The sequence below is a fragment of the Lycium ferocissimum genome, chromosome 12 (genome assembly GCF_029784015.1).
Source record: "Lycium ferocissimum isolate CSIRO_LF1 chromosome 12, AGI_CSIRO_Lferr_CH_V1, whole genome shotgun sequence".
NCBI lineage: Eukaryota > Viridiplantae > Streptophyta > Magnoliopsida > Solanales > Solanaceae > Lycium > Lycium ferocissimum.
The window spans coordinates 61,808,961-61,821,729 of record NC_081353.1 but is presented as its reverse complement, the minus strand read 5'-3'; the positions used below and the strand labels follow the sequence as shown (position 1 = coordinate 61,821,729).

General features: G+C 38.7%; 1 non-coding gene across 1 annotated transcript; it reads right to left on the bottom strand.

Moving 5' to 3' along the window:
• Window positions 1–9,417: 9,417 nt before the first annotated feature.
• LOC132041282 (small nucleolar RNA R71) lies at window positions 9,418–9,523 on the bottom strand. The gene has a single exon (XR_009410980.1). It is a non-coding gene; the product is annotated as a small nucleolar RNA R71 (small nucleolar RNA).
• Window positions 9,524–12,769: the final 3,246 nt, after the last annotated feature.

Genomic DNA, 12,769 nt, shown 5'->3' with positions numbered 1-12,769 from the left:
ATCCTGAGAGCGCCCACATTGATTCATTAGAGATCATACTGAGAGAAGAGCAGGCTCACTGCGCCTATGTAGAGGCTGAGCCAGATGGCTAACCATGGTATGTCGACATCAAGACCTACCTGGAAAAAGAAGAGTATCCCCTAGAGAGTTCGTCAAATCAAAAGAAAACCATCAGGAGATTGGCCAATAGTTTCTTCTTGAACAAGGAAGTGCTATACAAAAAGACCCCTGATCTCGGGTTGCCCAGATGCGTGGATACCAAAAAAGCCACAAAACTTACGCAGGGACATGCGGACCCTACATAAACGGATTCATCCTAGCTAAGAAAATCCTGAGGACAGGATATTACTGGATAACCATGGAACATGACTCCTGTAAATTCGTGCAAAAGTGCCATTAGTGTCAGATACATGGGGATCTGATCAAGGTTCCACCCACAAAATTACATGCAATGAGTTCCCCTTGGCCTTTCGTGGCGTGGGGAATGGACGTCATAGGAGCCATTGAGCCTCCGGCCTCCAACGGACATTGCTTCATCTTAGTCACCATAGACTACTTCACCAAATGGGTAGAAGCAACTTCCCACAAATCAGTGACCAAGAAAGTCGTGGCTGACTTTGTCAAGAACAATCTGATATGTCATTTCGGTGTGCCAGAATCCATAATCACAGACAATGGTGCCAATCTGAACAGCCATTTGATGAAAGACATCAGTGAATAATTCAAAATCACTCACAGGAACTCTACTGCCTACCGGCCACAAATGAATGGAGCCATAGAGGCTGCCAACAAGAACATCAAAAGGATTTTGAGGACGATGGTCGACAACTACAAGAATTGGCATGACCAGCTGCCTTATGCTCTGTTGGGATACAGAACAACAACCAGAACTTCGATCGGAGCAACCCCGTATCTCCTTGTTTACGGCACAGAAGCGGTCATACCCGCATAAGTGGAATTTCCTTCACTCAAGATCATCCAAGAAGTAGAGCTAAGAGATGAATAATAGGTTAAGAATCATTATGAATAGTTGGCCATGATAGAGGAGAAAAGAATGGTGGTGGTATACCACGGACAGTTGTACAGACAAAGGATTTCTAAAGCCTTCAACAAGCGGGTCAGAACTCGATTTTTCCATATCGAACAACTCGTGCTTAAGCGATTTTTTCCTCACCAAGAGGAATATAAAGGGAAATTCACACCAAACTGGCAAGGACCATACATGGTCAGGAGAGTACTCTCAGGAGGAGCCGTAGTCCTAGCCGAGATGGACGGACAAGAGTGGCCCAAGGCCATTAATGCAGACACACTCAAGAGATACTACGTTTAGGATTCTATTTGCTTGTACTCGCATTTCTATTTTTTCTTTGTAATTGTATCTTTTGGTTGTAGTCGTACTAGAATAGGAGAAAAACAAACCATCTATGTAATGAACTACACAATGACCTGAATTCCCCACGATGAGATACGTAGGCAGTCCATGCTGGACTCGATCGCTTTATTAGTAAAACCAAAACTCAATTTCTTTATTCTGAACTACGTTCAACCTGAATTCCTGCTGCGACAGGATATGTAGGTGCTCTCGGGCTCGGTCGTCATAAAAAGAAAAACCAAGAAACCCCTAGGAGACCTTAGAGGCAGTGAAGTGAGAAAAGTCAACGAAATCAGGCTTGCAAGGGTCAGTACAAGAACCAGACAATACTAACCCTACACTGGGGCAGAAGTTTTTAGGAGACCTCAAAAATTCCTATCAGGAACAGTCGACAAAGAAAGGGACAAACTAAAGCCGTACACTGGGGCAGAATTTTTGAGGTCCCACCTCAAAAATTCCCGCTCAAAGAAGACAACACAAGGGACACCCAGAGCAAGTCCTGAAACCGGGAAATTTTTTTTTAGAAAGATCTCAAAAATTCTAAATCAAAGAATCATGCTATCGAGAAGAACCAGAAGACCTCGTTCGAAGGAAACACACGTCATGACGCATAAAACAAAACAAACATTTACCTTTTAAGAAATAGTAATAATAATGATACATGCGCTTTATGAATTTTACTCCAATTTCTCAAAATATATATAGCATAATTGCATCCCAAAAACATCTCTTGAAATACCGAGCCCAAGAAGGTCCGGGGGGCATCAAGAGGAGACACCAGGCAGGAAGGCGACCACGTTAATCGGCCTCTTAGAAAACTCACAATTTTTCTGTGAATGTAGGTTTTCCCTTTTATAGGACAGCAGATACACTACCAACCAGCTTACTCATAGCAAGAGCGAAAGGCAAAAGCCCAAACGGTGGAGAAAGACCAAAAGGGTCGCAGCAGAACGGATAATAAAGACGCATCTGACCAAAAGGTTCACACAAAGAATGAACAACAAAGATGTATCAGACCAAGAGGGTCACAATTGATGAGCATAAAGGTACATACGACCAAAAGGGTCATGACAAGTGCAAAAAGGGCATATCTAGCCACAAGGGTCAACAACCAATACAATGAACGAAAGAAAGATCACCCAGCCATAAGGGCCATAATTGTCATCTGTATGCTGAAAGGGCCATCCATTTATTTTGCCAAAAGAGACATCCATTTATTTTGCCAAGACGGCCATTCATACAAACAAGCCAAGAGGGTCATTCATATAAACAAGCCAAGAGGGCCACTCATACAAACAAGCCAAGAGGGCCACTTATTCAAGCAGCTAAGAGGGTCATTCATTCAAACAAGCCGAGAGGGCCATTTGTCTAAATTTCCACAAAAAATATCTGCATACTATCAAGATAAGGAAAGGAGCACACAGCCGTCTAAAAAGGAGTCGGTTGCTGAATCTAATCCAGACAACTTGTAGAGCAAACGTGAAACTTTTTCTTACGCAGCCGGTCAAGATAAGGTGCCCATGAGAGTCAAGCTCTCCGACCGGGATTCGAAAGCCATCCAACCTCAAAATCAGCCACAACTTGTCTTGTTTTAATTTTTCTCAAAAAATCGCGACCGGTCGGAGACACATCGGGAAGTCTGAAGGTACTCCTGCATAAGGGATCTACTCTCCTCCAGCATGTCGAACTACATGTGACCTGATTCCCAGGAACCAGGGATATGTAGGTAAACTCAAGCCCCGAGGGTCGATCACATTTTAAAAACCTTCCGGAAAATCCCAATCGCAATATTGGGATCCCCGGATAGTTCCTTCCAGATCACCTGAAGGTCTTTAGTTAAGTCGAACTGCAAGTGGCCTGAATTCTCAAATGGCATGAGATATGTAGGAAATCCAGAGACCAGGGTACGGCCACATATGAGAAAATTACATGGAAATAAAGGGTAAAATGAGCCGGGTCAGTCAAAAATTAAGGTTAGTCAAATTTCGTTGCTCAGGGATGGCCTGCCATCCCCAAACACCGAAGGGACAGTTGTTGACACCTAATTTTTGACCTCTCGTAATTTATTTCAATCACTCAGAGCCCTTGGATAATAAATAAAATTGAGCTATGCATCTTAAAGGGTTCAAACAATTTTTATATAAATTCTTCAAGTCAATATTTTACTCCTTTAAATTCACAAAGAAGTTTTTATGACATCATAAATTATTTAGAAATTAATTGGAATCTTTGTGACATTTATGGAACACTATATTAGAATTAATCAAGAGCAAAACATTTTGAATAATTGTTTATTTAATTGTTTAATTGTCAAAAGTCAAAATTAAATAATAATTTATTCCCTTAAATCCAAGGAACTTGAGTAATTGAAAGAATTGACCATTTTACCCTTCAATCTCTAATCTTGTGTTTTCATAATTGTTTGAAATTAATAAATTGTTTGGTGCTTAAATTAAAATTAATTAATCAATTAGAGGGTCATTATTGCAAGATTGGTTTAATTAATAATTATTTACATTATGTCCACAATTGAATTAACTAATTCATGGTTTAAGACAATTGAGGTCATTTTTGCAAAATCAGCCTTTAAGTGGCCTTAATTGAAATGGCCAAATCCATTGGCAAATCAATTGAGGTCAGTAGTGCAAATTTAGTTTCAATTGGTTAATTAGGATAAATAGGGACATAATTGAAAAAATTAATTAGATTGAGATTAATTAAGGACACAATTGCAATTAGTTAACAAAGGGTTATAACTGCAACACCTCATTTAGACTTAAAACCAATTAAGGCTGTGCTTGCAAATCTGGGTTGTTTAACAATTAGTCGTGTTTTTTTTTCAAAAAAATTACTTTAAAATGCTAATCATGTCCTAATCCCTGTAATATGATCAATAAATGATGTTTTAACATTTTTATCTATTTTAGTCTACCCGTTTTGCCCCTTATACGGGTATATACACTTGATATGCGTAAATATATACATATGATATATGTACATCGCCCCCCTTTAAAAAAAAAAAATTCAGACTAGGTCCAGCCCAGTCAGGCAAGACCCGGCCCAAAGTCCATCCGAATAAGGGTGTAACACCCCCTTTACACTTTTCATTTTTTTTCATGCCAAACGCTACCCTATACTCTCTCTCCTCCCGTCCCTTTCCCATTTACCGTAACCCTGAGCCGCCGCCTCACTCTTTCTTCTCTCTCATACTAAAAATGGCAACGCTGCAGAAAGCACAGTGTTTTGCAGCCTTCGTACGTCTGTTTACATGATACAATTAATGGCTTCAACCTCGTTTCCACCTTCCTCACTCCAAACGCGGTATTAATCACTCTTCTTTTAATTTTTTTTCTTCAAATTTTGAGTCAAACATATGAGTTTCTGCATTTTTATGATTTGTATTGTGTTTGTACTTTCTCGACTCTCATTGGTTGAGCCTGAATCGACCTGTATTGAGGGTGAGAAGGTCAAAATCTAGTAGTTTATTTGTTGTTGATGCAAATCTGGTTCGTCCATGTTGAAATACAATGTTATTTTCTAAAAACTTCTACTTGTCCCACATCGTTGGCCTTAGTCCTTTTTATAAGTTTTGGGGTTCTATAAATAGAACCGCAACCCTGATGAAAAAGGAGAGGGGGAAGGAGAAAAAAAGGAGAGGCATAAAAACGTAGAATTTGAGCATTTGTACTCGAAGTTGGGATTATTAGTTAAAAATAAATTAGACTTAATCCTTTGAGTTGAGTCATTAGTTAAAAAGTTTGTTTTTTTGTTGTTCTCGTTGTGTGGTGGCTGAGGAGGGAGTTGGAAGCACAAAGGAGCTTGCGAATCCAATATTGACCAAGGTTGCATTTAAAAAGGTAACACTTTAAGCTTGTCATTTTTTATTTTGATATTTAGTCTTCTTTAAGTGTTAAGTAGCCTCATAAAATAATCATGTCTTAGCATTATTTGAGTGAACTTGGAATAAATCCCCTCTAATATGATACCTTTGATGATTATGTGCTTAGCTTGATATTAGGATTGTTTGTTTGAATTAAAAGACTTGGATTCATGTTAATCCTGTGCAAAATGTGTGTGAACTGCGATAGAACTGAAATGATCCATGTAAAATAAGTTTGAGGTCTGGTGAGGGTCAACAGTTCATTATTAGTAATATATTGGAATAAAGAGTTTTCTTTATCTAATTAGTGGACATGTAGGGTATTACATAACTGTTTTGAGTAATTTAGATTGTATGATTTTTGATAAGACTGCCCTGTTCTACAGGCCTACATGACATGCTGTTAGATCATTATTTGATCATTTGCCTTTCCAATGTGCCAGTACTTACATTGAAAGAACTAATAACCTAGATATACCTCTAAGTGTGGTTGTATGATACTTGTCTTGAACCTTGAGTGAGTCTGTAACTTTCATCAAGGTCAATCTGTGATATTCCTCTTCCAAGAGATGAGACTGTCATGCTTCCACCCTACTATTCCTAAATGGGAATCATTTTAACTCTGTGTGTAAAGAATCCTTATACAAAATGCCCTATTCACTCTTGATGTCTTCCATGATTGATGCTGCATTATTGTACAGGTACTATGACTTGACATTCTCTGTGATTTGCTTATGTTTCCTATTAGCTTGTTAAGCTTTATCGTGTGTAATAACTAGTTGACCTTGATAAATATGATGAAGAAAAAGATCAAACATATAAACTGATCAGGAATATAGCATTTTAATAAGAGTCCCATGTCCTGTTCAGAGCTCAGTCTAGCTTATCACACATATTAAAGACAAATCAAGCTAAAATAAGACCTGTAGATTATTGATGTCTTGTTAGGAAACTATAATGCTTAAAACTCTCTACTTGGCCATGAGCTTTTGGGGCTGAGTCTGATTAAAGAGGACAGTTGGCTTGCTACTGACAATTTAAGTCTGAATTGATGGGCCTTGAATGAACCTAGCCTTAGTAAACTAGCTATTATTAAGTTAGTGTTGAACATCAATCAAGGACATAGCCATAACAGGAGTAAGTTTAAAATGGATCTAAGCTAATTGGAAGGTTGTTAGAGGGAAGGATGTGGACTAACAATGAGTCATTTGTTTGTTGATAATAGGTTAGGTTGACACTGCTTTACAGGATTGATCTATTTCAGTATTACAGTGGAACTAGGTAAAGGGAGAATGAAACCACCTAAGCCAGGTTGAGTCTTGTGTATATTAATGGGAAGAACCCTGACTAAAAGCAAGATAGGAAGTGACCTGAGTTAATCTTTTAAAAGAGACTAGGCTCTCAGAACTTGAGTAGGAGTCCATAATGCTTACCATATAGCCTGTTTATGAAAATATCCTATTGTCTTTGCACCTACACATTGCATTTTGGGGATTTGTTTTCTTGCAAGCTGAGTCTCTTTTTTTTTTTTTTTTTTTTTTTTGTGAATTTGGTTGTGCCAAAGACTTAAAAATTTGATCATGATAGAGGACCACTACTAAATATCAGGGTTAACCCAAGGCCATTTTGGTTGCTTGTTTGCCTAAAATATCTTTGAACCTTGTTTAAAGGTCTTGAATGCTTTAAGGTGAGAATTAACACTGGTCCTAGTCAACATATGTGATTATGCCATACCTAAGATTTGTAAGAGGAGTGAATCAAGTTGCTAATCTGAATCTGTATTTTTTATCATGAGATTCCTACATAGTTCTGTCTGGAATAAAACTGGTTCAAGATTCAAAAAATGGTAATCTACCTATTATATTCCTTTGGAGTTATTTGGGTTTGGGTCTGAGTTTTAACACTTTGTCCTGATGCTTAGTTATCATTGCTTGATTGACTGTCTCATACACACTTTCTATGACTTGATCAGATATAGCTTATAGTATAACATGACCAGGTGAATGTGCAAACTAGCTTGTGATGTTTTCTGTGAAGATAAAATGACTTAAGGAACTTGCTAATGACAAATTGACTTATGCTATGACTTTGTATGAATTTTGTTAGGCCTTAATGGTGAGAAATGGTTCTAGTCTTAGCCTAAATGATCCTGTCTGCTTATGTGTACATGCATTTGAACTTGTTAAGTGATGTGCCGGGAAATTATGCCACATCCAAGGCCTTTTTACGAGAGTTTTACTTGTTTTTAAGCAAGTTAGTGGCAATTTAATGTGTTTTTAGTGTTTTTCAGGTAATGGGGCAATTTTGGGATGAAAACTGTTGAAGTGCAGAATTTGGCCTTGATGATAAAATATTGGCTGTATTCTCAAATACGGACCGTATTCCTTGGGCGTATTTAAAGATAAGCACAACCAGAAAGGCATGCTGAGAAGATGGTGAAATACGAACAACTTTTACGCACCGTATTCCACTTTACGGTCCGTATTTCAAAGCGTATTTAGCATTTGGACAATTGGCAAAAACCTGATGTTTTACAAGTGAAAGACGATCAAGCAGAATACGGACCGTAAATCAAAATACGGTCTGTAAGCCATGATCCTGCATTTGCTCAGATCTTGAAGGAAAACCAAGGCGTAAAACCAATTTACGGTCCGTAATGTGAAATACGAACCGTATTTTGTGTCGTCGGGGACCAAAGTGTAATTCTATAACTTTTACGTCAAAACCTATAAATAGTCCAATGTAGGGTTTTATTTCGTACCAGTTATTATTCTCTTAACTTTTGGCTTAGAACAATTAAATACTCTCTTTACTTTGGAGATTCAAAACATCAATTCAAGTATTATCAACTTCTCTTTCCATCCAAAGTAAGCAATTATGAATTCTTCAATTTCTTATTTCTTGTTCTTTGTCATGAGTAGCTAAATTCCCTTACTAGGGTTGTGAACCCAATGATGGGTGTTTTGTGACTGGGTTTTGTGATTGATATACACATAATGGATTATTAGGGTTTATTTATTCTTCATTCTTCATTCATAATTAATGGTTGCAAACATTGATTAAAGCCATAAATCTTGATTTGTTTGGGAAAACAATTAGGGTTTGGTAAGAATAAATAACAAGAACTCAAAGCTTTATACTTTATTTAATAAATTCACTTAGGAATAAGAAGAATTTACTTGGCACAATTAACCATTCTTCAATATTCACTTTCTTATATTTGGAAAAATCATAGAAAGAAATAATCTTTATTTATTAGGAAATAGTAGAGATTCATATAGAGGTTAAGTGCATTTATGTAAATATTTATTAGAAGTATATCAAGATCAATACCCATGATCATACACCTTATCAAAAGGGGACACAAACTTGGTTTCTTTTACCATAAATTACAATCCAAAGCCATTAGTTAGCTATTAGTCATAAACAACCAACTTTTACAAAAATCATCGGATTAAGACATTAGACTTAAATTAAGCATTCTACGAGTTTAGTAACCTTTTCACACCATATTCCCTGTGAGATTCGACTCCAACCTTGTTGGGTTACTATATTTGACATCGTCCGCTTTACGCTAATTAAAGGTGTAATTTGAGTGTATCAAATTTTGGCGCCGTTGTTGGGGAATACGGTTTTGAAATTACTAAATAGTGTTTGCTTTGATTGAAGTCTTTTGCTTATTCCATCACACCTTGTTTGCTATTCCTTGTAAACCAGGTGAACACGAATCAGAATCAGCAAAACCAACGTGCTGGTAACCAGGGGGGCCCATTGAATAATCAAGCGAATGAATCAGATGACGAGAATGTTTTCGCTGATCTTGTTCCTGAGGAGGACTATGCATCTGCTATTGTTCATCCTCGGGTTGGAGCTGCAAGCATCAAAATTGACTCCGCTCTATACTAGTTGTTGAAGCTTGAGGGCTACTTTCTGAACTCTACCGATAATGATCCTCAACGTCATTTGCAAAATTTTGTGGATGTATGTGCTAATCACATCCAAAACAACATTTCACAGGATGCTATTCGGCTGAGGCTTTTCAAATATTCCTTAGCTGGAGATGCAAGAGCATGGTTCGAGAAGCTGGCTCGGAATTCTATTACTACATGGGCAGAGATGGTAGCAGTATTTCTCAAGCAATAGTACCCTCCTAGAAAGAAGGCTGAGATTCGTGACAAGATCTATGAATTTAAGCAGCGATCAGGGGAAAAATTATATGAAGCTTGGGAGAAATTTAAAGAGTATTTGAAGAAAATTCCAAATTATGATTTTCCGGAGAATATATTTATGGAGAAGTTCTATCGAGGGATGGATCCAGTGACGCAATCAATTGCAAACAATGCAGCTGATGGTTGTTTTATGAATAAATCTTATCGACGAGTGACCAACATACTTGACAGGCTGACTACGTACAATCAGGCTTGCCACTCAAACAATGCTGATATTGTGCCTTATGGTAGTGTCATGATCCAGAATATGGTAAAGGAGAATCAAGATACCTAGAAAACATTGGCTGAGCTTGCAACAAATATTTCCTTGCTAACCAAGAAGTTGATGATACCCAGATCAAGAAGGTAAACATTTGCGAAGATGAGTCAGGTATGCCGAAGGGGATGTACTAGGTCCAAGAGGGTCCATTTCACGAGGGACCTCCTGTGCAGGTTGAAGATGCAAACTATGTGAACAATTCTCAAGGGGGTTATCAAAGGCAGAACTACCAAGGTGGTTACCAAAATCAGAATCAATGGAGACCTCAGCAGGGTCAGGGTGCTTACAACAACAACAACTCAGGGAACTACAATAATAATTATGGTGGTACGAACCAAGGGAGCTACAACAACAGCAACAATTTTGGGAACAAGAGTTCCAATCCTTATATACCACCGAAGGGGCAATAAACAAAGCAAGGTAGTTCGAGCGTTGAAGCAATTCTTGAGAAGGTTACGCAATTCAATCAAAGTCTGAAAGAACATTATCTGGGCTAGCAGAGACAGCGGGTTCCCATACAGCAGCTAGTTAGAAGCTCGAGTCACAGATGCGTGATATTTCTAGAGAGCAGCACGCTCCTAAAAAGAAAGGACTTCCTAGTGACACTATTCCAAATCCAAAAAATTAGGGAGGCGGTGTAGATCGGGTGTTTTCCATTAGTACTCGGAGTGGTAAAATACTCCAAGGTGCTGAAAAGAAGGTTGTTGAGCTCGAGCCGATTGATAAAGAGGAAGAGGCGCAGTCTTAAGCACCAATTATTGTTGATGAGAATCCTACTGACGAGAAAGTTGCTGATATTCCAAAAATTTTGAAGGAGGCTGATGACAAGAGCAAGTAAACTGTGAAAGGGGCTTTCCGCCCTTTGACCCAGCTTTTCAAATCTAAATCTCCCTTTCCTCAGAGGTTGGTAAAGAAGAAGGAAAATGTTAAGTTCGAAAAAATTTATGATCAGCTGAAGCAGTTGTCTCTGAATTTTCCTTTCTTGGAAGCTGTCAAAGAGATGCCCGGTTTTCCTAAATATTTGAAAGACCTGCTGACCAAGAGAAAGACGGTGCAACATGAAACTGTGAGTTTGACTCACACTGTGAGTTCCATCATTTCAACAACTACTGTTCAGAAAAAGAGAGATCCTAGGGCGTTCACCATTCCTTGTTCTGTTGGGCACCATGATTTTTCTCGTGCTCTATGTGATAATGGGGGCGAGTATAAATTTGATGCCACTTGCTATGTACAAGCAATCAGGTTTGGGGATGCCAAGGCCGACTACTATGAGGTTGCAAATGGTTAATAGATCTATTAAGAGGCTTGTTGGCGTGGTTGATGATGTCCTTGTGTGGGTTAGTAAATTTATATTACCCGCTGATTTTGTGATTCTTGATTGTGCTGTTGATCGGGACATTCCTATTATTCTGGGGAGACCTTTCCTTGCTACGGGAAGAGCTCTGATGGATTCGAAGAAGAATGAAATCAAGTTCCGAGTCAATAATGAGGAAGTTACTTTTCAGGCAAGCAAGGGGATGAAGTTACCAAGTGCTTATAAGAGCATTTCGGTGATTGATTCTTTTGATGTTGTTGATGAAGCGGTGGAGTTCAAGATAGAGGAAGAAAGTTTGGGAGAAGCTTTGGCTGGTATTCTTGTAAACTTTGATGCTGAAGACATGGAGGGTTATGTTTAGACGATTAATTCGCTTGTTTGGTTAGGATCATATTCTTACCACCCAAAGAAGCTGAATTTTGATCTGGAAAATAGAACAACTCCTCCAGCAAAGCCTTCGATCATTGAACCACCGAATTTGGAGCTTAAGCATCTCCCATCACATTTGAAGTACGAGTTCCTTGGTCCGAACAATACATTGCCAGTGATTGTTTCAGCCCTACTGACTGAGGAGCAGATTGTTCGACTTTTGGAGGTATTGCGTGAATATAGGTGACCCATTAGTTGGACCATAGCAGACATTCGAGGAATTCCTTCTGGGATCTGTGAACATAAAATCCAGTTAGAAGAGGATAGAAAGCCGAGCGTGGAGCATCAAAGGAGACTGAATGAGAATATGCAAGAAGTCGTTAAGAAAGAGATCATTAAATGGTTAGATCCTGGAATGGTTTACCCGATTGCTGACAGTAAATGGGTAAGCCCAGTCCAATGTGTTCCGAAAAAAAACGGCATGATAGTGGTGCCCAATGCAAAGAATGAGGGCGATTCCGACGAGGATCAACCGGATGGAGGGTTTGCATGGACTATCGCAAGCTGAACACTGTCACTTGCAAGGATCACTTCCCTATGCCTTTAATTGATCAAATGCTTGATCAGCTAGCGGGGCGATCTTATTATTGCTTCCTTGATAGTTATTCGGGCTACAATCAGATCAATATTGCCCTGGAGGATCAAGAGAAGATGACTTTTACTTATCTGTATGGGATATTTGCTTTCAGCAGAATGTCGTTTGGTCTTTGCAATGCACCGGCTACGTTTCAGCGGTGTATGATGTCAATATTCTTTGATATGGTGGAAGACTTTATTGAGGTCTTTATGGATGACTTCTCAATTTTTGGTGATTCTTTTGATGACTGTCTTGGCCATCTGGGTCAAGTACTTAAACACTGTGAGGAGACTAATCTGGTGCTGAATTGGGAGAAGTGCCACTTCATGGTGAAGAAAGGGATCGTCCTTAGGCATAAAATCTCAGAAAAATGGATTGAGGTTGATCAAGCAAAGGTTAATGTGATTTCGAAGCTTGCTTTTCCTATCTCAGTAAAGGGTGTCCGAAGTTTTTTGGGATACGCCAATTTCTATAGGTGTTTCATTAAGGATTTCTCAAAAATCACTAACCCGATGTGTAAGCTTCTTCAAAAAGAGGCTAAGTTCGAATTTGACGAGAAGTGCCGAAAGGCATTCGACGAATTGAAGCAGCTATTGACCACAGCTCCTATTATTGTTTCTCCCGACTGGTCTCTACCATTCGAATTGATGTGTGATATAAGTGGCTTTGCTATCGGTGCTGTTCTTGGCTAGGGACATAATAAAATCA